We start from the raw sequence: 23,590 nt of genomic DNA, 5'->3' as shown, positions 1-23,590 counted from the left end.
TTAACTTACTTCTAGATTTTAGGCTCTGTGCTAAGGATACAGAGACAAAAATAATAATAGTGGCTTCCCTCAAAGCACATATATTCCTCCATTCAAATTAGTCAAATCTAGGCATGGCCAAGTGGCTTTCTCCTGGGAAGTCAATTTATAAGTATTTATTTTCCATTCACTAAGTTATAAGAATTTTTTCAACACCAGAAACTGTGTTGTAACTAAAATACACACCTGGGCAAGTTTGAATCCGGGGGCAGTTTGGAAAGGAAATTACTTCACTGGGCTTTGGCTCAAAAATTCATATCTCTAAGATGTTTCCTACAGGAGGTATTTATGATGAGAATTCTTCTTGCTGATGTTGTCCAGCTCCAAAATCAGAAATTCACATCATTCAGCACTGAGATTCTCTGAGTATGTGAGTAGTCCCTTTGGTCTGATGTGGAGGAGACAAATTGTAGCCAAGCCATATTGGCACATACCCAATGATGGAGATGTGACAGTGTTTGTGTTAGATTAGTCCAGCTGTCTTTCAAGCACTATCCATTAAATTTTAGGGGAAAGAACTGATTTGTGAAGTGTAATTAAAAGTTCCAAACTACTGGTTGGCCATGGTTTGGGAAGAAGATTTTGGCACCTCCTGCCCTTCCACCCAGCTTGGAAACCATATCTATAAAAGGTGGAGCAGATTCTCAATAACATCAGGCTGCTCTCTTGGTGGGGAGTGGGGGAACTATGGAGATTAGGAAAGATTAGTAGATTAATCACAAGGTATAAGCTCTTAGACAGTAAAGATTATAAGAGAATCACTTTAGTAGGGTTGTTAATAACCGTATTCTAAACTCTTTGTATAAATCAACTCATATCTCATGCTACGATAGAACATCATCTTTCTGTTATACCATAACATCATCCCCATTAACATCAGGCTTTGCCTCAGGTAATGGTACAAATATTCAGCAGCCATTAAAAGAGTAAACTGAAAGTCAGAATTGGAGAAGAGAGGCAAACTAATGCATTTTTGCCCAAACACTGTGAAAAATAAGGAAAATGTCTTAACTTATCATACTACTTGACCCAATAATTCCATTACGGGATATACATTCTCTAAGAAGTTTCATGACAGAAATAAACATACATATGTACATTTATGTACATATATAAATCACCTACCCATCAAAACTGACTATATTCTTCCAAGGGAAAGAATATTCATTTAATAAAATAGAAGATTTCCAAGCATCACTGAAGAAAAGACAAAATTTAAGCCGAAAAGTTGATGCCCAAATACAAAATTCAAGAGTATAAAAAGGTAAATGAGAAAGAGAAAAATATTAAGGCCCTCAATAAGGTTGAATTTTTTATATTCCTATATAGAAAGATGACATTTGTAACTCTTAAAATTTTTATCATTATCATAATAGTTAAAAGAAATATACATAGAAAGAGGGTGTGGCAATAAGTTGGTTAGGATGATATGCAAAAAAATCTAGGGGTGAAAATGAGGTACTTAACATAATATATGCACCAAATGGTACAGTATCCAGATTTTTAAAGTAGAAATTAAAGGAATTTAAGGAGGAAATAGACAGTAAAACTATTCTAGTGGAAGACCTCAGCCTTCCCCTATCGGAACTAGATAAATCTAATTAAAAAATAGGAAATAAGCAAAGGAAGAAAATGGAATTTTAGAAAAGTTAGATTTAATAGATATCTGGAAAAATTGATGAGGAGTAAAAAGGAATATACCTTCTTTTCAGCAGCACATGGTATATATTTAAAAATTGACCATGTACTAGGATATAAAAATGTCACAACCAAATGCAGAAAACCAGAAGTAATAAATGCAGCTTTTTTTAGATCATAGTGAAATATTACAATCAATAAGGGTTTATGGAAAGGCAAATTAAAAATTAATTGGAAATTAAATAATATATTTGTACTTTTTTTGTCCCCTCTCACCCTGACCCTCCTATAGCACGCTTATTTCTAAATATACTTCATAGATTGAGAGAGATCAGAAATAGACCCCTTTTGATTTCTCAAGTATCTCAGAAAAGCTGGGATTTTAAGGAAAAATAGCATTGCATTACGTATATATTCATTTATTCATTATTTTTCTTACTAGGTTGACATTAGCTTTTCCAAGTTATTTTATTTTCTCTTCATTTCTATTTGAAAGGCCATGCCTGTCTCTGGTTTCCTAAGAAACAAATGACTATGAGTCAGTGACTAAAGAACATAGTTTTTAAAATCATATTTTTTTCTCATTTAGGGGTATCCTTATGTTTGAAAGATGAGTTACTTAGGATACAAGCTTATTCTCTTCAATTTTAAGTATATTTCTGAATTTATGTAATTCATAATGCAGTAATCAATTGCTTTCTATTTTTTGTCTTGAGTGAAGAAAAGTCTTATTCCTTGATATATGAACCTTCTTTCACAATTTTTAATTGATAATGAACTTCTAGAATTTACCAAATATATAGCTTGATAACAAGAACCTGAGATTTATATATGATGATGTCCTTTAAATTTTATCCATTTCTTTATTTTCTACTCTTTCTAATACTTCCAGGAAAATTTCTTATATCAATTCCTGAACTGTGTTATTAAGGTCTCTGCTCCATTTTTCCTCCCAAACCAAGAGATTACATATGTTAAATCTATCCTCAAAGTGAGTTTCCTTAGCTTTCAGAAACCTTGTGTGCTAATTTTGTCGTCTTTGGATTTTGTTCTACTATCTATTGTTCTGTCAATATTTTCTTCTTTTTTAAAAACCCTTACCTTTCATCTTAGAATCAATGCGGTGTATTCGTTCCAAGAAAGAAGAGCAGTAAGGGCTAGATAATTAGGATTAGGTGGTTTGCCCAGGGTCATACTGCTAGTTAATGTCTGAGGGCATATTTGAACCCAGGACCTCCCATCTCTAGGCCTAGTTTTCTATCCACTGAGCCATCTATATGCCTTCTTCTGTCAATATTTTTATATTCTGTTTCTATCATTCTCTATTTTTAGAATTTACCATTTTATTGAGATTTTTTACCATTTCTTCTATATGCCCTCTTGTACTTAAGAAGGGATGTGACAAAGAATGGTCAAAAAGATGAAAACTCCAAGCATCAAAACATTTTTATAGTCCTTTAACCAAAATGATGGAAGAAATATCCTAGAAAATACAATGATATTTTAAATATTTCTAACCCAAATAATTAAGTAATAGATAATAGTATTATTTACATTATATATTATATTCCCCCAGTAGAATGTAAGCACTCTCAGGCCAAGTATATGGCTTTATTTTTGTCAACATAGCCCTAAAGCCTATAATAGTGCCTTACACATATATAGGCATTTACTAAATGATAATTAAATGATGTGTAACTGCTTAAATGTAGGTCATTTGGAACACCAGAATCAGAATGAAGTAAAATTTAGTTGAACATATGGGCATTAATTTTGTGTTAAACTATAGTGAAGTATTGCGTTTGTACCCCAAAGAGATAAAAAAATATGCAAAAATATTTATAGTTGTGCTCTTTTTGGTGGCAAAAATTTGGAAAACGAGGGAGTGTCCTTCAATTGGGGAATAGCTGAACAAATTGTGATATATGATGGTGATGGAATACTATTGTGCTATAAGGAAAAGATGAACTTGATTTCTATATGAACTAGAAAGACCTCCATGAACTGATGCGTAGTGAAATGAGCAGAACCAGAAGAACATTGTACACAGAAAATGAAACTTTGTCAAATGATCAAATGTAATAGGCTCTGCTACTAAAACAATACAATAATCAAGAACAATAAAATGGAACTTATGAAAAAGTATGCTATCCACATCTAAAGAAATAACTATGGAAGTAGAAATGCAAAAGAAAAGCATATGATTTAATACTTTTTTATATGAGTATATGATTTGATGTTATGGTTTTTATTTTTATATTTTAAATTTTATTTTGAATATTTTCCTCTAGTTACATGTTTCATATTTTTCCCTCTCCCCCAAACCTCCCTAACCCCACTTAGCTGATGCACAATTCTACTAGCTTTTACATTTTTCATTGATCAACACAAAATTCCATATTATTGATAGTTGGACTAGAGTTATGGTTTAGTGTCTACATCCCCAATAATATCCAGCCCATGTGTTAAAGCAGGTGTTTTTCTTCTGTGTTTCTCCTCCCACAGTTCTTTCTCTGAATGTGGCTGGTTTTCTTTCTCATAAGTCCCTCAGCATTGCTCTGGATCCTTGCATTGCTACTAGTAGAGAAGACCATTATGTTCAATTGTATCATAGTATATCAGTCTCTGTGTACAATGTTCTGGATCAATTCCTTTCACTCTGCATCAATTCCTGGAGGTCCTTCCAGTTAACATGAAATTCCTCCAGTTTATTATTCCTTTGAGCACAATAGTATTCCATCACCAACAGATACCACAATTTGTTCAGCCATTACCCAATCGAAGGAAATTCTCTCATTTTCCAATTTTTTGCCACCACAAAAAGTGCAGCTATAAATATTTTTGTATAAGTCTTTTTCCTTATTATCTCTTTGGGATATAACCCAAGCAGTGCTATGGCTGGATCAAAAGGCAAATAGTCTTTTAAAGCCCTTTGAGCATAGATCCAAATTGCCATCCAGAATTGTTGTATCAGTTTACAACTCCACCAGCAATGCATTAATGTCCCAATTTGGCAACATCCCCTCCAACATTCATTGCTCTCCCTTTTCATTTTAGCCAATATGCTAGGTGTGAGGTGATACCTCAGAGTTGTTTTGATTTGCATTTCTCTAATTATTAGAGATTTAGAACACTTTTTCATGAGCTTATTGATAGTTTTGATTTCTTTATCTGAAAATTAACTATTCATGACCCTTGCCCATTTATCGATTGGGAGATGGCTTAATTGTTTTCTACAATTGATTTAGCTCCTTGTATATTTGAATAATTAGCCCTTTGTTTGAGTTTTTTATTATAAAGATTTTTTCCCCAATTTGTTGCTTCCCTTCTAATTTTGGTAGCATTCTTTTTGTCTGTACAAAACCTTTTTAGTTTAATGTAGTCAAAATTATTTATTTTACGTTTTGTGATTTTTTTCTAACTCTTGCTTGGTTTTAAAATCTTTCCTTTCCCATAGATCTGACAAGTATATTATTCTGTGCTCACCCAATTTACCTATAGTTTCCTTCTTTATATTCAAGTCATTCACTCATTCTGAGTTTATCTTGGTATAGTGTGTGAGAGGTTGATCTAGGCCCAATCTCTCCCACGTTATTTTCCAATTTTCCCAGCAGTTTTTTTTTTTCAAATAGTGGGTTTTTGTCCCCAAAACTGGATTCTTTGGGTTTATCAAAAACTGTCCTGTTGAGGTCACTTACCCCTAATCTATTCCACTGATCCTCTCTTCTGTCTCTTCGCCAGTACCATATTGTTTTTTTTAATTTATTTTATTTTTTTAACCCTTAACTTCTGTGTATTGGATCCTAGATAGAAGAGTGGTAAGGGTGGGCAATGGGGGTCAAGTGACTTACCCAGTGTCACACAGCTGGGAAGTGTCTGAGGCCAGATTTGAACCTAGGACCTCCCGTCTCTAGGCCTGACTCTCAATCTACTGAGCTACCCTGCTGCCCCAGTACCATATTGTTTTGATGACTACTGCTTTATAGTACAGTTTAAGATCTGGTACTGCTAGGCCACCTTCCGTCATATTTTTTTTCCATTATTTCCCTTTATATTCTTAGTCTTTTGTTCTTCCAAATGAACTTTATTATAGTTGTTTTTTTTTTTAATTTTTCTAATTCAGTAAAAAAGTTTTTTGGTAGTTTGATTGGTATAGCACTAAATAGGTAAATTAATTTGGTTAGGATGGTCGTTTTTACTGTTAGCTCATCCTACCCATGAGCAATCAAAGTTTTCCAGTTGTTTAGATCTAGTTTTAATTGTGTGGAAAGGGTTTCATAGTTGTGTTCGTATAATTCCTGTGTTTGTCTTGGCAGATAGATTCCTAAGTATTTTGTATTGTCTAGGGTGATTTTAAATGGAATTTCTCTTTCTAACTCTTCCTGCTGCGGTGTGTTGAAATATATAGAAATGCTGATGATTTATTTGTGTTTATTTTGTATCTTGCAACTTTGCTAAAGTTGTTGATTATTTCCACTAACTTTTTAGTTGACTCTCTAAGATTTTTTAAGTAGACCATCATATTATCTGCAAAGAGTGATAGCTTGGTCTCTTCATTGCCTATTTTAATACCTTCAATTTCTTTTTCTTCTCTAATTGCTATTGCTAGTGTTTCCAGCACAATGTTAAATAATAGAGGTGACAATGGGCATCTTTATTTCACTCCTGATCTTATTTAGAATGCTTCTAATTTATCCCCATTGCAGATGATGTTTGTTGATGGTTTTAGATATATACCATTTATTATTTTTAGGAAAGGCCCTTCAATTCCTTTGTTTTCTAGTGTTTTCTGTGGGAATGGGTGTTGTATTTTGTCAAAAGCTTTTTCAGCATCTATTGAGATAATCATATATTTTTTGTTGGTTTGCTTGTTGATGTGGTAAATTATGCGGACAGTTTTCCTAACGTTGAACCATCCTTGCATTCCTGGTAAAAATCCCATCTGATCATAATGAATAATCTTCATGATCACTAGCTGGAATCTTTTTGCTAGTATTCTATTTAATATTTTTGCATCGATGTTCATTAGGGAGATTGGTCTGTAATTTTCTTTCTCTGTTTTTAATCAACCTGGCTTTGGGATCAGCATATTTGTGTCATAGAAGGAGTTTGGTAGAACTCATTCTTTGCTTATTGTGTCAAATAGTTTGTATAGTATTGGAATTAGTTGTTTTTTGAGGGTCTGATAGAATCCACTTGTGAATCCATCTGGTACTGGGGATTTTTTTCTTAGGGAGTTCTTTGATGGCTTGTTCAATTTCTTCTTCTGATATGGGATTATTTAAGTATTCTATTTCTTCTGCTGTTAATCTAGGCAATTTATATTTGTGTAAATATTAATCCTTATCACCTAGATTTCTACATTTACTGTCATCTAATTGGGAAAAATAGTTTTTAATGATTGCCTTAATTTCCTCTTCATTAGAGGTGACGTCTCCCTTTTCATCTTTCATACTAATAATTTGGTTTTCTTCTTTCCTTTTGTTAATTAGATTGAACAGTACTTTGTCTATTTTATATATTCTTCAAAGTACCAGCTTTTCTAGTCTCACTTATTAGTTCAATAGTTCTCTTACTTTTGATTTTATTGATTTCTCCTTTTATTTCTATATTCTCTAATTTAGTTTTTAGCTGGGGATTTATATTTATTACCTTTCTAGTTTTTTAATTTGTATGTCCAGTTAATTGATCTTTGCCCTCTCTAATTTTTATTATATGCACTCAATGACATAAATTTCCCCCTAAGTACTGTTTTAGCTGCATCCCACAGATTTTGGTAGGATGTCTCATCATTGTCATTCTCTTTGATGAAATTATTCACTTTTTCTATGATTTTGGAGAATCATCTTATTCTGATTTGGGGAAACCATATTATTTAATTTCCAATTAGTTTTTCATTTGCCTGTCCATGTTCCCTTACTTATTATTATATTTATTGCATTATGATCTGAAAAGGTTACATTTATTATTTCTGCTCTTTTGCATTTGTTTGCCATGTTTCTATGCCTAGCACATGGTCAAACTTTGTGAATGTAGCATGTCAGCTGAAAAGAATTTCTTTTTTGTCCCTATTTATTCATCTCCACATATCTATTAACTCTAACTTTTCTAGAATTTCATTCACTTCTCTTCCCTCTTTCTTATTTATTTTTTGGTTTGATTTATCTAGATCTGATAGAGGAATATTTAGATCTCCCACTAGTATAGTTTTACTATTTCCTCTTGAGCTCTGCCAGTTTCTCCTTTAGAAATCTGGATGCTATACCATTTGGTGCATACATGTTGAGTACTGCTTTTTCCTCATTTTCTATACTGCCTTTTATCAGGATGTAATTACCTTCCCTATCTCTTTTAATCAGATCTATTTTTACTTTGGCTTTAACAGAAATCATGATTGTCACGCCTTCCTTCTTTTTCTCAGTGGAAGCCCAAAAGATTTTACTCCAGCCATTGATCTTAATCCTGTGTATGTCTACCTGCCTCATGTGTGTTTCTTGTAGACAACGTATGGTAGGATTTTGTTTTCTAATCGACTCTGCTATTTACTTCTGTTTTACGAGCAAGTTCATCCCATTCACATTCAGGGTTATAATTATCAGCTGTGTATTCCGTAACATTTTGGCATCTTCTCCTAATTCTACCCCTTCTTCTTAAGGTATTTCCTTTTAAACCAGAGGTTAGGTTTAAATCAATCCCCCTTGTTCCCTCCCTTGATTTACTACCCTTTCCACCTCTCCCTTCCTCTCTTATTATTTTTTAAGGCCTAATGAATTCCCTCTCCCATCTTCCCCTCCTTTAAGAACTCCCCATTCAACTGTCCCCCTTGGTTTATCCCTTCTGACTTTCTCAGTAGGGTTAGATAGAATTTGATATCCCAATGGAACTAGCTATTCTTCCCTTTCAGGATTAATTCCTCTTAGAGTAAGGTTCAAGTATTTCCTATTAACACTCTCTTCCTCTCCTTCTTATAATAGTATTCATCCCCTACCCTTCCTATGCCTCCTTTGTGTGGCATAGATTATCCTATTTTTCTTATTCCTTCAAGATACTTTTGGTGCCATCTTCTATTCCGCCCACACACACACTTTCCCCCCTTATATCATCTGTAATGCAGGATTTATGAAAGATCTCTTGCATTTGCAAATTACCCTAGGCAATCCTGGCTGTTAGGGGAATGGAACTTTGGCCCAGCTATTGCCAGTCCCAAGACCTGACAGTTGAGCTGGGACTATAAATACCCCTGCAGAACCTTGGGGTTCTGATTTCTTTGACCTCACCCAGACACCCAGCTACCCCTGGACTTCCCTTGAGGACCCCAGGTTGAGGGAGGAGGAATGTGGGTAGGAAATTAGATTAGGTCAGCCTAGGAACAGAGACACCCCTAAACTAATTCATCAACTTCATCTTTCTAGCTGTCTAGCTTAATATCAGGGCAGTAGAAATTATCCCTGGCTGAGGGGCTGGTTCCCTCAGCCTGATCTTACCTTCTAGGCCCATTGCCAACAATGGCCAGTCATCCTTAGGAACAGCTTCTCCCAACCCTAACCCCCTTTCCTCAGTTTTCCCTCCTGTGTTTTAATAAACCCTTAGCCTGATACTGTGAGCATCAATAGTTATTTATAACAACATCCAAGGCTAAGGAGCCGAGGAGAGGGAAGATAGCAACCATCTGACTCCAGAGGAAGTATTGGCCAAGCATCCATTTTATTCAGGAAGTGTGTCAGCTTCACTTCCTGTTGGTTGCTGCTTTCACTCCAGCAGGGAGGGGTTCCTCATTCTCCACCTTAAAGGAGCCTACAGACAGCAGGGATACTGACTGGGCATCACAGCTCAGGCATACACATCCCTGGCTGTCTCAAATGATCAATTAGTGTATAAGCTCCCTGGCCAGGTGACTTCACTGGTACCACCAGCTCCCTAAAATCAGCTTGTTTACCCCCTTATTACACATCTTAGACCAGTTAGTACTCCAACCTCTCCTTTTTACTAATTCTGATTACTATTATAGTTAGTACAATTTTTTTAGAATTACAGATGATATTTCTCCATATAGGAATACAAATAATTTTATCTTATTGAAGCCCTTGAAGAAGGCAATTTAAAGATAAGAGTTTTCTTTCTTTCCCCTCTCTTTCTTATTTACTTTTTCATATTTCTCTTGGGTTTTGTGGTTGGATATCAAACTTTCCATTTAGTCCTGGTCTTTTATGTGCAAATACTTAGAAATCTTCTATCTTGTTGAATGCCCATACTTTCCCTGGGAAGCATATAGTTAGTTTTGATGGGTATGTGATCCTTGGTTGTAGACCCAATTCTCTTGCCTTTCTGAACATCATGTTCAAAGCCTTGCAGTCTTGTAGTGAGGAGGCTGCCAGATCCTGTGTAATTCTGATTGGTGTTCCTTGATATCTGAATTGTCTCTTTCTGGCTTCTTGTAATATTTTCTCCTTAACTTGGAAGCTTTTGAATTTGGGTATTACATTCCTGAGGGTTGTCTTCTGAGGATTTAGTATAGAGGGTGATCTATGAGTCCTTTCGATGTCTATTTTGCCCTCTTGTTCAAGGACATCAGGGCAGTTTTGTTGAATAATTTCTTATAGTATGATATCTAGATTTCTATTTTTCTCTGATTTTTCCAGAAGACAAATAATTTTTAAGTTGTCTCTTCTAGACCTGTTTTCTTGATCTATTATCTTCTCATTAAGATATTTTGTGTTTCTTTCTATTTTGTCAATCTTTTGACTTTGCTTTATTAATTCTTGCTGTCTTGTGAGATCATTAGCTTCTACTTGCCCAATTCTAGCTTTTAAAGACTGGTTTTTGGCTATAATCTTTTGGTTTTCCTCTTCAGCCTGGTCTATCTGGCTCTTTGTGGCTTCCAACTGGTTATTTCTGGTCTTCAATGTGCTTATACTTTCATTTGATTTCTGATTCTCACTTTGCAATTGTGAAATTCTGCCTTTTAAATTGTTGTTTTCTTTTTGAACTTTTTCCCACTTTTCTTGCCAGATCTTCTATTTTTCTCATGGTCTCAGATTTGAACTCTTCAAGAGCTTGTGACCAATTTTCATTTTTTGGGAAGGTTTGGATGTCTTTAATTTTTTGTCCTCTGTTTTCTGGATTTTTTTTCTGTGCAGATGTTATCAAGTGTTAGAGATTTTTTCTTGGCCTTCTTGTTGTTTATTTCTTGGGCCTTGCTTGGTATCATTATGCCTTGCTCAGCCCCACTACTGTGTCCAAGGTCAGCGCTCTGTTAAGATTAAAAATGATAAAGACTGATATAATAAGAGAAATTAGTAGTTTAATTAAAGCCATGGCCATGTTGGTGAAATGTATATATGACCGCTCCTATCTTTTAATTTTACCGCCGGAGCCCACCTTGTCCCTCTGGTACGCCAGCCAGCCACTCTGCAAAACCCAGAAAGAGGCTTTCTCTAGGCCCTCCTCCAAATTTAAATTGCCCCATACGTGGGGACGTCCAGCATCCCTACGCCTTAAACCAGAAACCAGAAACCCATAAGGATCATGGGAAATGTAGTCTCAAAGTCCCCACGTGTTCATAGGGAGTCTGCTAGACACTTCTAAATAGCACTTCCCTGAATTCAAAACAAACAGCCTCCTGGGATCTCAGGTCTTGCTGCTCTCAGGGGCAAGCTCCTAGTGGTGCCAAGTAGCTGCCAAGGAGTTAGATTTTGTGCCCCCAGAAGCTCTAACTCTGGTGCACAGCCTCTGCCTCTGGTACTGTGGGTGGGATGGGGGAGGGTTGATGAGCTCGCATTTTGATTGGAGCTATTTCCCCCCTCCTTATAGCATGGAAGTGCCGAAATCCCATGTACATTCGATACTGCACCCTATTGTGGGGTCCCATCTTTGTTTTTTTGTCCTTTGGAGGTATGCTATATCAGTCAGTTTGGAGAGAAAGTAACTCTGCTTCTACTCTGCAGCCATCTTAACTCTGAAGTCCACAGGGTTGTAGTTTTTAAAAGATTACTCTATTAGAAATATGAATAATATGGAAATAGGTTTTGTGTAATAAGATATGCATAAACCAGTGGAATTGCTTGTCAGCTCTGGAAGGGGGAGGGAAGAGGAGAGAGAAGGAACATAAATCATCTAACCATGGAAAAATATTTTTAAAAAATATTTTTTGCTAGAAGAGAGAATAAATGAAAGACTGGTCCTTGAGTTTTGATCATTTTAATGGAAATCAGTCTTTTTGCTACTATTTTGGGTTAAAGAGAAGATGGAAGTATAGATCATTGAGGAAATGAATATTTTAAAAAATAATCATGCATATTTTATTATACATACAAAATATTGTCTTGGTATATAATATTTAACTATACACAAACATATGATATCTTTTATTTTTAGATATCTGGGAGATTATTTACTGGCTAGCATACATCATTTATAACATAATATAGATAATATTCTATGATGACATTACAGTAATTCACAGAACTACATTAAATTTTAGAGTAGGTAGGAATCTCAGATGCCATTTAGTTCAACTTATACTCAAAAGGAATACCTAGTATAACATTCCCATTAAGTTTTCATGCACTTTCTGCTTGAAGAATGCTAATGAAAGAAACCCAGCAATTCATTTCATTTGAGCCTCATATCAACCCTATTAAATGTTATTGTAATCTCCTTTTTGCAAGTGAGAGAACTGACGTGAAGGAAGTTTAAATGACTTTTCAAGGATCATATAATAGGCATCATAGATAGGATATGATTCTAGATGTTTCCTAACATCAAGTCTATTTTATTATTCCATTTCTAACAGAATGGTTCATTATATCTGTTAGCTCACTTGATCCTCATAACAACCATCAGAGGAGGGTACTATTATTTTTTCCTAGTTTATAGATGAGGAAATGGAGGCAGAGAAATGATAAATAACTTTCCCAGGGTCACATAGCTTCTAAGTATCTGAGACAGGAGTCAAACTCATGTCTTCCTGGATCCAGGTCCAGTGCTCTGTTTACTTAGCAAATATTTTTGCTTTGTTATTACCTGTTTTAATTCTGGGAAGTTAACTTTATTTCATTGGGTCCTAGTATCCTCAACTATAAAAGCAGGGGATTGAATTAAAAAAATCTTCTAATGTGCATCTCATTTCTAAATACAATGATCTCATGAACATGTGCCTGAATTATCATAACTATGAAAAGGAAAACCTTAGATGGCAGAAATGGAAAATCATAATCATTTTTAAGATCCTTTAAAGTGGTTTAAATCCCTTACACTCTTGTTTCCTTCCTTCAAAAATCATTACAGCTATAGTCTACCAAGGCTCTTTACTAAATAAATGCAGAAGTAATTAGGAAATATAGCCTTCCTTCACAGTAGCTATAAAGAGTATCAGTGAAAAAGGTGAACAGTTAATTGAATAGAAATAACTGCAACTGAGAAAAAAATCATCAGAAGAGGATGTTATAGGAAAACAAATTTCACCAAAAATTCCTCCATCCCTCTCAAAAGACTCCCACACACATTCTACCAATTCAAGATTATAGCCTGAGTTATCAAAGTCCATTTCTAGAAAACAAATGTCCCTTTGGTCTGCCTCCAGGACTCCTCTCTATCTCCAAAATACAGATAATGTTTAGATTGTCAGAGTTTTATAAATACAGATGAGCTCTCATCCTAGGTTTCTCTACCAACTGACTAGGATACACAAATCAAATGACAGAATTTCAAATCAGGACAGGATAGGAAAGCAAATCATAAGGAGAAATCTCAACTTATAGAAGGAAATGCACTCTCTCAGAGTTTCCCATATCACTAATAGGAGAGGGAATATACCTGGGATGAATTAGAATGCTAGGGTTATATACTAGTTATATCATGCCTCCTATTTGTGTTTATCTTTTTCAAATAGATTGGGAATTTTAATTTAACAATTATTAAATTTAAAAATAAATTATATTGATGCCTTTATGTTTTTTCAAGTATTACAGTCTATCTCTTCTTGAATATAGAACACTTAAATTGCTGCTTATATCAGATTTTTAAAAAAATTTACTCTTGTTCAAATATTTTAGCTTAGAAGTGTTTGTGCTTATGAGAGGTGTCATAATAATTGGTGGCTCAATGAATAGTGTTGGACCTGCAGTCAGTCATCTTCCTGAGCTCAAATCTGACCTCAAACACTAGCTGTGTGACCCCTAGAAAATTATTTAATTGAGATTGTGAATCAGGTTCAAAAAGCTTTTTCTGGTATATTCTTTAACTAACAACAACAACATTGCTGAGTTTAAACTAAGCTATATAGACACTTTGCCCAATTCTCTGATATTCCAGTGGGTACTGAAATTAAATAAGAGTATTACTGTGCCATCTAGTGGTTTTAATCATCTAGTAGAGCCCAAAAGAAGATTTCCATTTTTATCCCTAATTTTCCAATTGAAATTAATTCTGATGTTTAGATACAAATATACATTTCTCTACTATTCCAGAGGATGAACATATTGCTGTTTGTGGGCTTCTTTTTGTTGCTGTTCATTCATGTCCAGCTCTTCATGTTTTAATTTGGGGCTTTCTTAGCATAGGTAGTGGAGTGGTTTGCCATTTCCTTCTCTAACTCATTTTACAGATGAGGAAATTGAGGCAAACCAGGCTAAATGATGTGCCCTGGGTCACATAGGTTAATATGTGTCTGAGGTCATATTTTCATTCAGGAAAATGTCTTCCTAACTTCAGTTCATCACTCTGTCCCCTGCTAGCATTTATTAAAAGAATGAATTACCTCATAGAATAAAGGGAATGTTAGAACATAGTACTTTGCCCCTCAGCATTGCTTCTAATGATTCATAGGATCACAAACCTATTGCTGGGAGCATTCTCAGAGGCCATCTTATATGATCTTCTCTTCATTCAGATGAGGAACCCAAGGCTCACAGCACCTGTCAGTAAACACATATTTAGTGTTCACTATGTACAAAGTCTTCTGCTAAGCAGTTCACATTTCTATAATGCTTTATGGCTTGCAAAGTGATATATATTTATATATGTGTGTAAGTACATGTGTGTACATAAGTATATGTGGATAAGTATATGTATATATATATATATATATATATATATGTGTTTATGCATCTATGTATGCAGTCAAGTATATAATGGGAATTACTCTGTTGTCTACTACATGAAAACTAAGCATAATACATTTCACTCCTTCTTCCAGATCTCTTGTTATCCTAGGGAGAATGAGAGTGGTTTGGGGGTACCTAGTTTCTGCCATTGGCTCAAGCACCCACTGACTATATCTTCCCAATTTTAGGGATCCCAGTGTTCCAATTCCAGTTAACCACTTACCAGATTGGCCTTTAAGAAGGAATATTTACTTCAAAGCAATAGCAAGAACAAACACAACATCATTATCTTAAGTGCCTGGGAAGGGGGGGGGGGTTGACATAATCTTTCTCCTTTGCCCCTACAGTCTCCAGGTAGGGAAGGAAGATTAGGTTCATAGTTTAGATCCTGTCCCTACATAGCATTTGCCCAATCAAGTTTCTACTCCAAAGTCCCACCTGTGGTATGGCTGTGTCCTGGGACCTGGCTTCTCAAGGCTTCCTTGCAGATCTGGCAGCAATATCTGGCCTGCAATCCTTTCTCCAAGATGCCATGGCTTCAGCTCCCAGGTCTGAGGATCCCAATCCCTCACACAGAACTGAAAAGGGCAAAGAATAGAAGATCAGAGCTTAAGGGTATTTCTCAGGGCCTATGGGGATGAAAGTACCCCCACCTCCTATTCCTATTCACTACATACAATTTTATGTTTTGGAGGAATGAGATGTTTACAACTGGATCACACTGTAAAGAGAGAAAGTCTCTGTCTGCTAGTTCTAAAGACCCAAGTAGTACTGGATATATAGTCAGTGTCAAAAAGGTACTCTCACTCATGTGGTCAGGGAATGCAACATGTTTTGTAGCTAAACCAGGTTCCTGCTATCTCTTACACCTCCTACATCTTTCTTGGTGAATCTGAGCATGCACCAAGGCCTCATTAATATGCATATGTGTGCATATTCAAAATCTAGCTGTTTAAATGCATATGTGTGGATATGGATGCATGTATACAGATAATAGTATTATGTGTAATATATACAACATGAATATGTTTTATGTGCATATATATATATATATATATAGCAGTATAGGTGGGTATATTTGTGTATATGTATATTTTCTTTCTTTTTTTAGTCAGCAAGCCTAGAAGGAAGATATTATAGGTATTTTATTATTATCATCTCCATTTCAGAGATGAAGATGATCTCATAAAGATTAGGTGATTTACTCAGGGTCATTGAAGTAATCAAGTCCATGGTGGAATTCAAACTTTTTCCTGACTCCAAGTCCCAATCATTCTCCCTTATTTCTAAATGCTTAAAGTATTGAAGTAAGACATAAGATATACTGGAATTTAGGTATAGCAGGCAGTTTCTAAATTGGGAAATAAAAGAAAGTACTAAGCAGAATAAATATTAGAAGTAGTAGATTATCAATGTGGGACAATTTTGAAAAAAAGGGAAATCTTTTTATAGTGCTGCAGAAAAGAAAAGGGAAACTAAATAGTAAGAGCCCATTGCTGTCAAGCTGGGAAATGGATAGTCTTTAAACGTCAAGTACTGACTCCTTAGTCTGAAGCATGGAGCAAATATTCATAATGGAGCTCTTTGAGAGGCATCCACTCTCTGGGAAGAGGAGAAGGATAAATGATGGAGAACTTCCTCCATATAGAGGATACATAGTGAACATTGAGAACTCTGCATCTGGCTTTTTAAAAAATAGCCTACTTAATTAAACATTATAGGAAGAAATAGGAAAGCTTAGCAGAAATAGTCTACTTTTGAAGAAAAGCTAAATCCCTCTAGAGAGCCAGAGGAGGGATGGCTTCCCTTATATGAAAGCTGGATTAAGAAGTGAGATAAGAAATGACACCTTAAATTGCTTCTATATTGTGGGGGAATCTCTTCTTTTTTCTTTAGCTACTGCCACTAATGGCTGAACTGGTTCAAACTCTAGGAACAAAAGTACCTGAGAGACTTTGATAGTTAATTAGCACATAGTTTGTCTTTGGAATGATACCATGACCTGTATTTAATTAGAGCTTTAAAGCTGACAAACAAATACCTTATTTCTGTTGAGCCACACAACAACCTGTGAGATTTATTTTACTAGATTATTTACTAGATTAAATTGCATTTCCATGGTCACATAGCTAATAAGTAACTGGGACAGGTTTTGAATTCAGATATTTATGACTTCGGCAAGTCCAACACTCCATGGAGCTACCTCATTACTTGTAAGAGTTTAGAGCAAGCCTACATGGAGTTGAAGGAAAGGAACATGGAGGAGGGGGAGAGAAATGTCAGTTGGCTGGGGGGGGGGGTTGCAAAGACTTGTGGGAAGGAACCAACAGTTTTCTCTCTAGTTTTGGAGGGGCAACAAGGAGGGAGGTGGAGATTGGCAGCTACAGTGTCTTGATAAACAAATCTGAAGAGTTTCAAAAGACCTTCAACAATTACAACCCTTCAAATTGATTCACAATCAGTTCTTGACCGTCTTGGAAAATATATTTACAAAGTTTCTTCAGTTTAGCCAGGGGGTCTGAACTGCAGTGTAGGGAGAAGGCCCTGGGGGCCACAAACTTGCCTTGAACATTTACCTTACCAAACTCCCTCTATAGTTAGCCACAATTATAGTCTTCAGTATTTAGGGACCCCCTGCATCCCTTTTCTCTGACCCATCATCATTTCTTCCTTATTAGTTTGTTCCAGAAATAAAATCTTTTTTAGTTCTGTTCCAGTCAGATCTGTGTACTGAGTTTGGAGACTGAACTTGTGGGTTGAGGGTGGAAAGAAGGGAGTTCCTCAAGTTAAATCATGGTACATTCACAAAGACTGACCATATACTAGGACAGTGATTCTCAAAGTGGACCCCCTGGTGGGTGCTGCAGCGATCCAGGGGTGGTGGTGATGGCCACAGGTGCATTTGGGGGTGGTGAATAACTGTAAGGGGGTGGTGATAGTATGTGACAGGGGGCACTAAGTAATGTTTTTTTTTTCTGGGAAGGGGGCAGTAGGCCAAAAACGTTTGGGAACCACTGTGCTAGGGCATAAAAAATTATAAACAAATTCAGAAAAGAAGAAATAATAAGTGCAACTTTTTCAGATCATAATGAGATAGAAATTATAATTAGTATGGGTATATAGAGAAGCAAATTAAAAATTAATTGGAAATTTAAAAATCTTATTCTCCAAACAGGTTGGTTAAAGAACAAATCATAGTAACAATTACTGATTTCATTGAGGAGAATGACAATGAGGAAATAACATATCAAAATTTATGGGATACAGCAGAAACAGTACTCAGGGGAAATTTTATATCCCTGAGTACCCATATTAACAAAAAAGAGAAAGAGAAGATTGAGGAATTGGGCATGCAAATAAAAATAAAAAAAAAAAAACTAGAAAAAGAACAAAATTAAAAACCTTCAGATAAAGACCAAATTGGAAATCCTAAAAATTAAAGGAGAAATCAATAAAATTGAAAGTAAAAAGCTATTATTGAACAATAAATAAGACTAGGAGCTTATATTTTAAAAAGGAAATAAAATATATAAAGTTTTGGTTAAATCTAATAAAAGAGAGCAGAGAACCAAATAAATAGTATCATGAATAGAAAGGTTGATGTCACCTCTAATGAAGAGGAAATTAAGGCAATTATTAAGAGCTATTTCACCCAATTATGGCAATCTAAGTGAAATGGGTGAACATTTATAAAAATATGAATTGCCTAAATTAATGGAAGAGAAAAAAGATTACTTAAATAATCCCATATCAGAAAAAGAAATTGAACAAAGTGTCAAGGACCTCCCTAACAAAAAATTAACAGGGCCAGATGGATGCATTAGTGAATTCTGTCAAACAATTAAAGATAAATTAATCCCAATAAACTACAAACTATTTGACAAAATGAGTCTTACCAAATTCTTTTAATGATACAAATATGGTACTGATTTCCAAGCCAGGAAGACCAAAAACAGAGAAGGAAAACTATAGATCAAAATTCTTAATGAACATAGATGCAAAAATGCTAAATAAAATACTAGCTAAAAGGCTAAGCAAGTTATCAAAAGGATTATTCACTATGATCAGGTGGGATTTATACCAGGAATGCAAGGATGGTTTAATATTAGGAAAACTATCCACATAATTGACCATATCAATAATCAAACCAGCAGAAATCACATGATTATCTCAAAAGATGCAGAAAAAGCTCTTGACAAAATAAAACACCCATTCATATTAAAAACACAAGAAAACAGGAATTGAAGGACCTTTCCTCAAAATAATAAGCATTATTTATTTAAAACCATGAGCAAATATCATCTGCAATGGGGATAAATTAGATGCCTTCCAAATAAGATCAGGAGTGAAGCAGGGATGCCCATTATCACCACTACTATTTAATATTTTACAGGAAATGCTAACAGTAGCAATTAGAGAAAAAAATTGAAGTGATCAAAGTAGACAATAAGAAAACAAAACTATCACTCTTTGCAGAGGACATGATGGTATACCTACAGAACCCAAGAAAATCAACTAAAAACCTACTAGAAATAATCAATAGCTTTAGCAAAGTTGCAGGGTACAAAATAAACCCACACAAATCATCAGCATTCCTATATATTCCCAACAAAACCCAGCAGCAAGAGTTAGAAAGAGAAACTTCATTTAAAATCATTATAGACAATATAAAATACCTGGAAACCTACTTGCCAAGACAAATTCAGGAATTATATGAACATAACTACAAAACACTTCACACAAATAAAACTAGATCTAAATAATTGAAAAAAATACCAATTGCTCATGGGTAGAATGAGCTAATATAGTAAAAATGCTACCTAAATTAATTTACTTATTCAGTACCATACCTATCAAATTACCCAAAAACTTTTTTATAGAATTAGAAAAAATACAACAAAGTTCATTTTTGTCAGCATTATCTTAGATCAGTGATTCCCAAAGTGGGTGTCACCACCCTCTGGTGGGTGCCGCAGTGATGCAGGTGAAGGCCACATGTGCACTTGGGACTTCGAATGTTTTAATTTTTTTTGTATTACATTCTATTCTGAGTTCAATAAATAGTTTCATAATTCCAAAGTTCAATGTTTCTGATTTACATCTTTCTTTACTATATTTTACAAAAAAGGTAGAAACATTAATATATGTATATATCTTTCCTATTAATTGCTATTAAAATTTAAAAAAAATTAATTTCTAGGGGGTGCTAAGCAATATTTTTTTCTGGAAAGGGGGTGGTAGGCCAAAAAAGTTTAGGAACCACTGACTTAGATCAAGATCTTCCTGTTTCCCTCCTTCCCAGTTATATACTCTGCTCCCCTTCTGAGCCTGAAGCACATTGGTTTATCTTGAGGCTTACTGATTATATCCATGGGACATTTGAGAGCAAGGGAAAGTAACATTCATAGCAAGATATAATACACAGTCAAATTCTAGCATTATCCTACTAGACCAGATTAGTCAGTTAAAAGTATCTATAATTCCATTCACAGATTCTTCATTTGAAAAGCTATTCTGGGACGTGGTTATTCTGAAGTTGAGTTTGACAGATTCAATACAACTATCTTGTGGGCCCTTTGTGTTTCATTAACACAACTTAAGTGTTACACTTAGGTATCACACACACATACACACATACACACACACACACACACACACACACACACACTCAGCTTCAGTTCCTCATTTCACCTGGACCATTATAACATGAGGTACCACCTTACACCTAGAAGATTGGCCAATATTACTGTAAAAGAAAATAATAAATGTTGAAAAGGTTGTGGCAAAATCAGAACACTAATACATTGCTGGTGGACTTGTGAATTAATCTAGCTATTCTGTGATGAGATAAGATTGACAAACTAAACAATTCTGGAAAACAACTTGGAATTATATGCAAAGGTCTTTAAAAGAATGCATAACCTTTTAATGTAGCAACACCACTGCTAGATTTGTACCCCAAAGATATAATAAGGAAAATACTTGTACAAAAATATTCATAACTGCACTTTTTGTAGTGACAAAATAATTGGAATATTATAGGTTGTCCCTTAATTGGAGAATGGCTGAACAAATTGAGGTATATAATGGTGATGGAATTCTATTGTACTATGAAGAATGATGATCTGGAGGATTTTCATATGAACTGAGAGAATCTCAATGAACTGATACAGAGTGAAAAGAGCAGAACCAGGAGAACAATGCACACAGAAAGTAAAACATTGTGGAACAATCCCATGTACACTTTGCTACTAGTGGCAATACTATGAGCCAGGACACTCCCGAAGGATTTATGAGAAAGAATGCTATCTACATTTAGAGAAAGAACTATGGAAATAGAAATACAAAAGAAGAATATATGACATCACTTATCACATGTATATATGGGTATGTGATTTGGAGTTTAGGTTTTAAAAAATTGCTCTGTAACAAAAATGAATAATATGGAAAAAGGTATTAAGTGATAACATTTTTAGAACCTAATGGAATTGCTTGTCAGATCTTAAAGGGGGAGGGAACGGGGAAGGGAAAGAATATGAATCATGGAAACATGGAAAAATATTTAAAAATTAAAATTAAAATTGTTAAAAAAATGTAGAAAAAAGTTCTTCACAAATTGACTCTTGTCTTTCCAGACTCATTGCAGATTAATATTTTTCTTCATACTTTATGTCCAATTAAATTGTTCTTTATTAATTTCTTTACTTAATGGTGTGTCTCTTGCTTTTGCAAAGATGGTTCTCCATCCCAGGATTGTGTTCCCTCATTACCAATAAATCTTATAATCCCTCATTTCCTTTAAGGCGCAACTCAAGTGCAGTTTTAGAAAAAAATCTCATGCTCATCTACCTAATTGTCAATGTCATCCCCACCTTCAAAAATTATTTCAAACTTGAACATTTTCCATTTTCTTACATTTTCCATTTACTTATTTTTATAAATGTGGGTCCTCCTTTATTTCCTCCAATAAAATGTATGCAGGAACTCTCATTCATCTCTGTATCCACAATGTCAAACACAGAGCAAGTAATTCCTAAATTCTTTGGCAAATGAATGAATGAATGAATGATTTGGAAAACATGGATTTGAACACTTGTTTTACTACTTATTACTCATGTGGCCTGGACAAATCATGTGATCTCTAGGCCTCAGTTTATTTACATGTAAAATGAAGATGCTGAATTAAACAATCTCTAAGGTACCTCCTTGATCTAAAACCTGTGAAGTTGTAGAAATAACTTATGACTCTCCTTAAATAGTTTACCCCCCTGACTGCCAATGAAGCCTTTCCCAGAAGGGCATTTCTCCCTGCTGAAAGGATAATGAATTCATTCCAGTCTTTTTAGTATTTCCAAGAAACTTTCACAACCTTTCAAAAGAAGAAGAAAACCTTTGGAATTTTCTATCATAAAAACAGATATTAGAGGCAAGGTTCAGAGGCAGGGAAGGTGGGTGACTCTGTGTCTACCCTAGAAACCAGGAAAGGACAGGAGTTGTTGGAAAGATAAGTCTTATTCTTCCTGAAGCAAAATTGTTCCTTAGTTGTTTATCACCAAAGGGAAAAAAAACTATCTTGTAGGTGCCTGCAAGCTAGTCTCTGAATCTTTCCTGTGAGGAATGATTTCTCTCACAACTTAATCTTTATTTTAATTTGAGTCCTAGTATCAATATCTAATAACAAAATAGCATTACTGAGTCAGGATCTGGGTTCATATCCCAACTCTTTTATTCAAGACTAAGGTGACCATAAGTTAATTGCTTTCCTTCTCTAAGACTGAGTTAACTCATTTTTCAAATGAAAGGGCTGAAATGCATGGCTTGCAAAGTCCTTGACAACTCTGTAACTATTATAAAAACAAAATATTTTAAATAATAATTAAAGGCCTTGAATGGCTTGGGGTATAACAGAGAGCTCAACTACACATACCTCAAACTTCAGAATGAGATCTGTAAAGGAGAGATTTTAGTTTCCAGATTTAATCCTCTTTTTGCAATCATAAGGCAGAGTAAGGTGGGTTTATGGACCAATTTCTTGAGAAAAGTTGTGTCATAAAATATCCTATCATGGGGGCAGTTGGGTGGCTCAGTGGATTGTGAGCAAGGCTTAGAGATGGGAGGTCCTATGCTCAAATCTGGCCTCAGACACTTCCTACCTGGGTGACTCTGAGCAAGTCACTTAACCCCCATTGCCTAGCCCTTGCCACTCTTTTGCCTTGGAGCCAATACCTTGTATTGACTCTAAGATGGAAGGTAAGGGTTTCAAAAATTAAAAAATAAAAGAATAAAATATCCTATTATATTACTCCCTAAAGCATTTATAAAGCACCCACTATGTGCATAGCACTGTTAGATATTAGGAATTTAAATAAGAAAGGGCCTCATGGAGTTTACAACCTATTGAGTAGGTAGATGAGTAGTGTTACAGTGAAAACTGAAATTAAATTGATAATCTCATACCACAATATAATGGTTTCATGATATCATTATTGTTGTCACTCTTTTAAAAATAATCACACCATCCTTCCCTTCTTATGCTGTTTGACTATTGTCTATGACCTTCCATAAACTTCCTAGAGAGTAACAATCCAAGGTGCTGCTCACCCCCCACCCCCAGGTCTCCTGATGTTATGAGGGCACATTGGGTCCATAGTATCAAAAGAAAATGAAAGGAATCATAGAAACAATCACCAATTTCATTGAAGAAAATGACAATGATGAGACATCCTACCAAACTATGTGGGATGCGGCCAAGGCAGTACTCAGGGGGAAATTTATATCCTTGAGTGCATATATTAACAAATTAAGGAGGG

The sequence above is a fragment of the Gracilinanus agilis genome, chromosome 6, assembly GCF_016433145.1.
Source record: "Gracilinanus agilis isolate LMUSP501 chromosome 6, AgileGrace, whole genome shotgun sequence".
In the NCBI taxonomy this organism is placed as follows: domain Eukaryota; kingdom Metazoa; phylum Chordata; class Mammalia; order Didelphimorphia; family Didelphidae; genus Gracilinanus; species Gracilinanus agilis.
Note: the sequence above shows the minus strand (reverse complement) of the source record.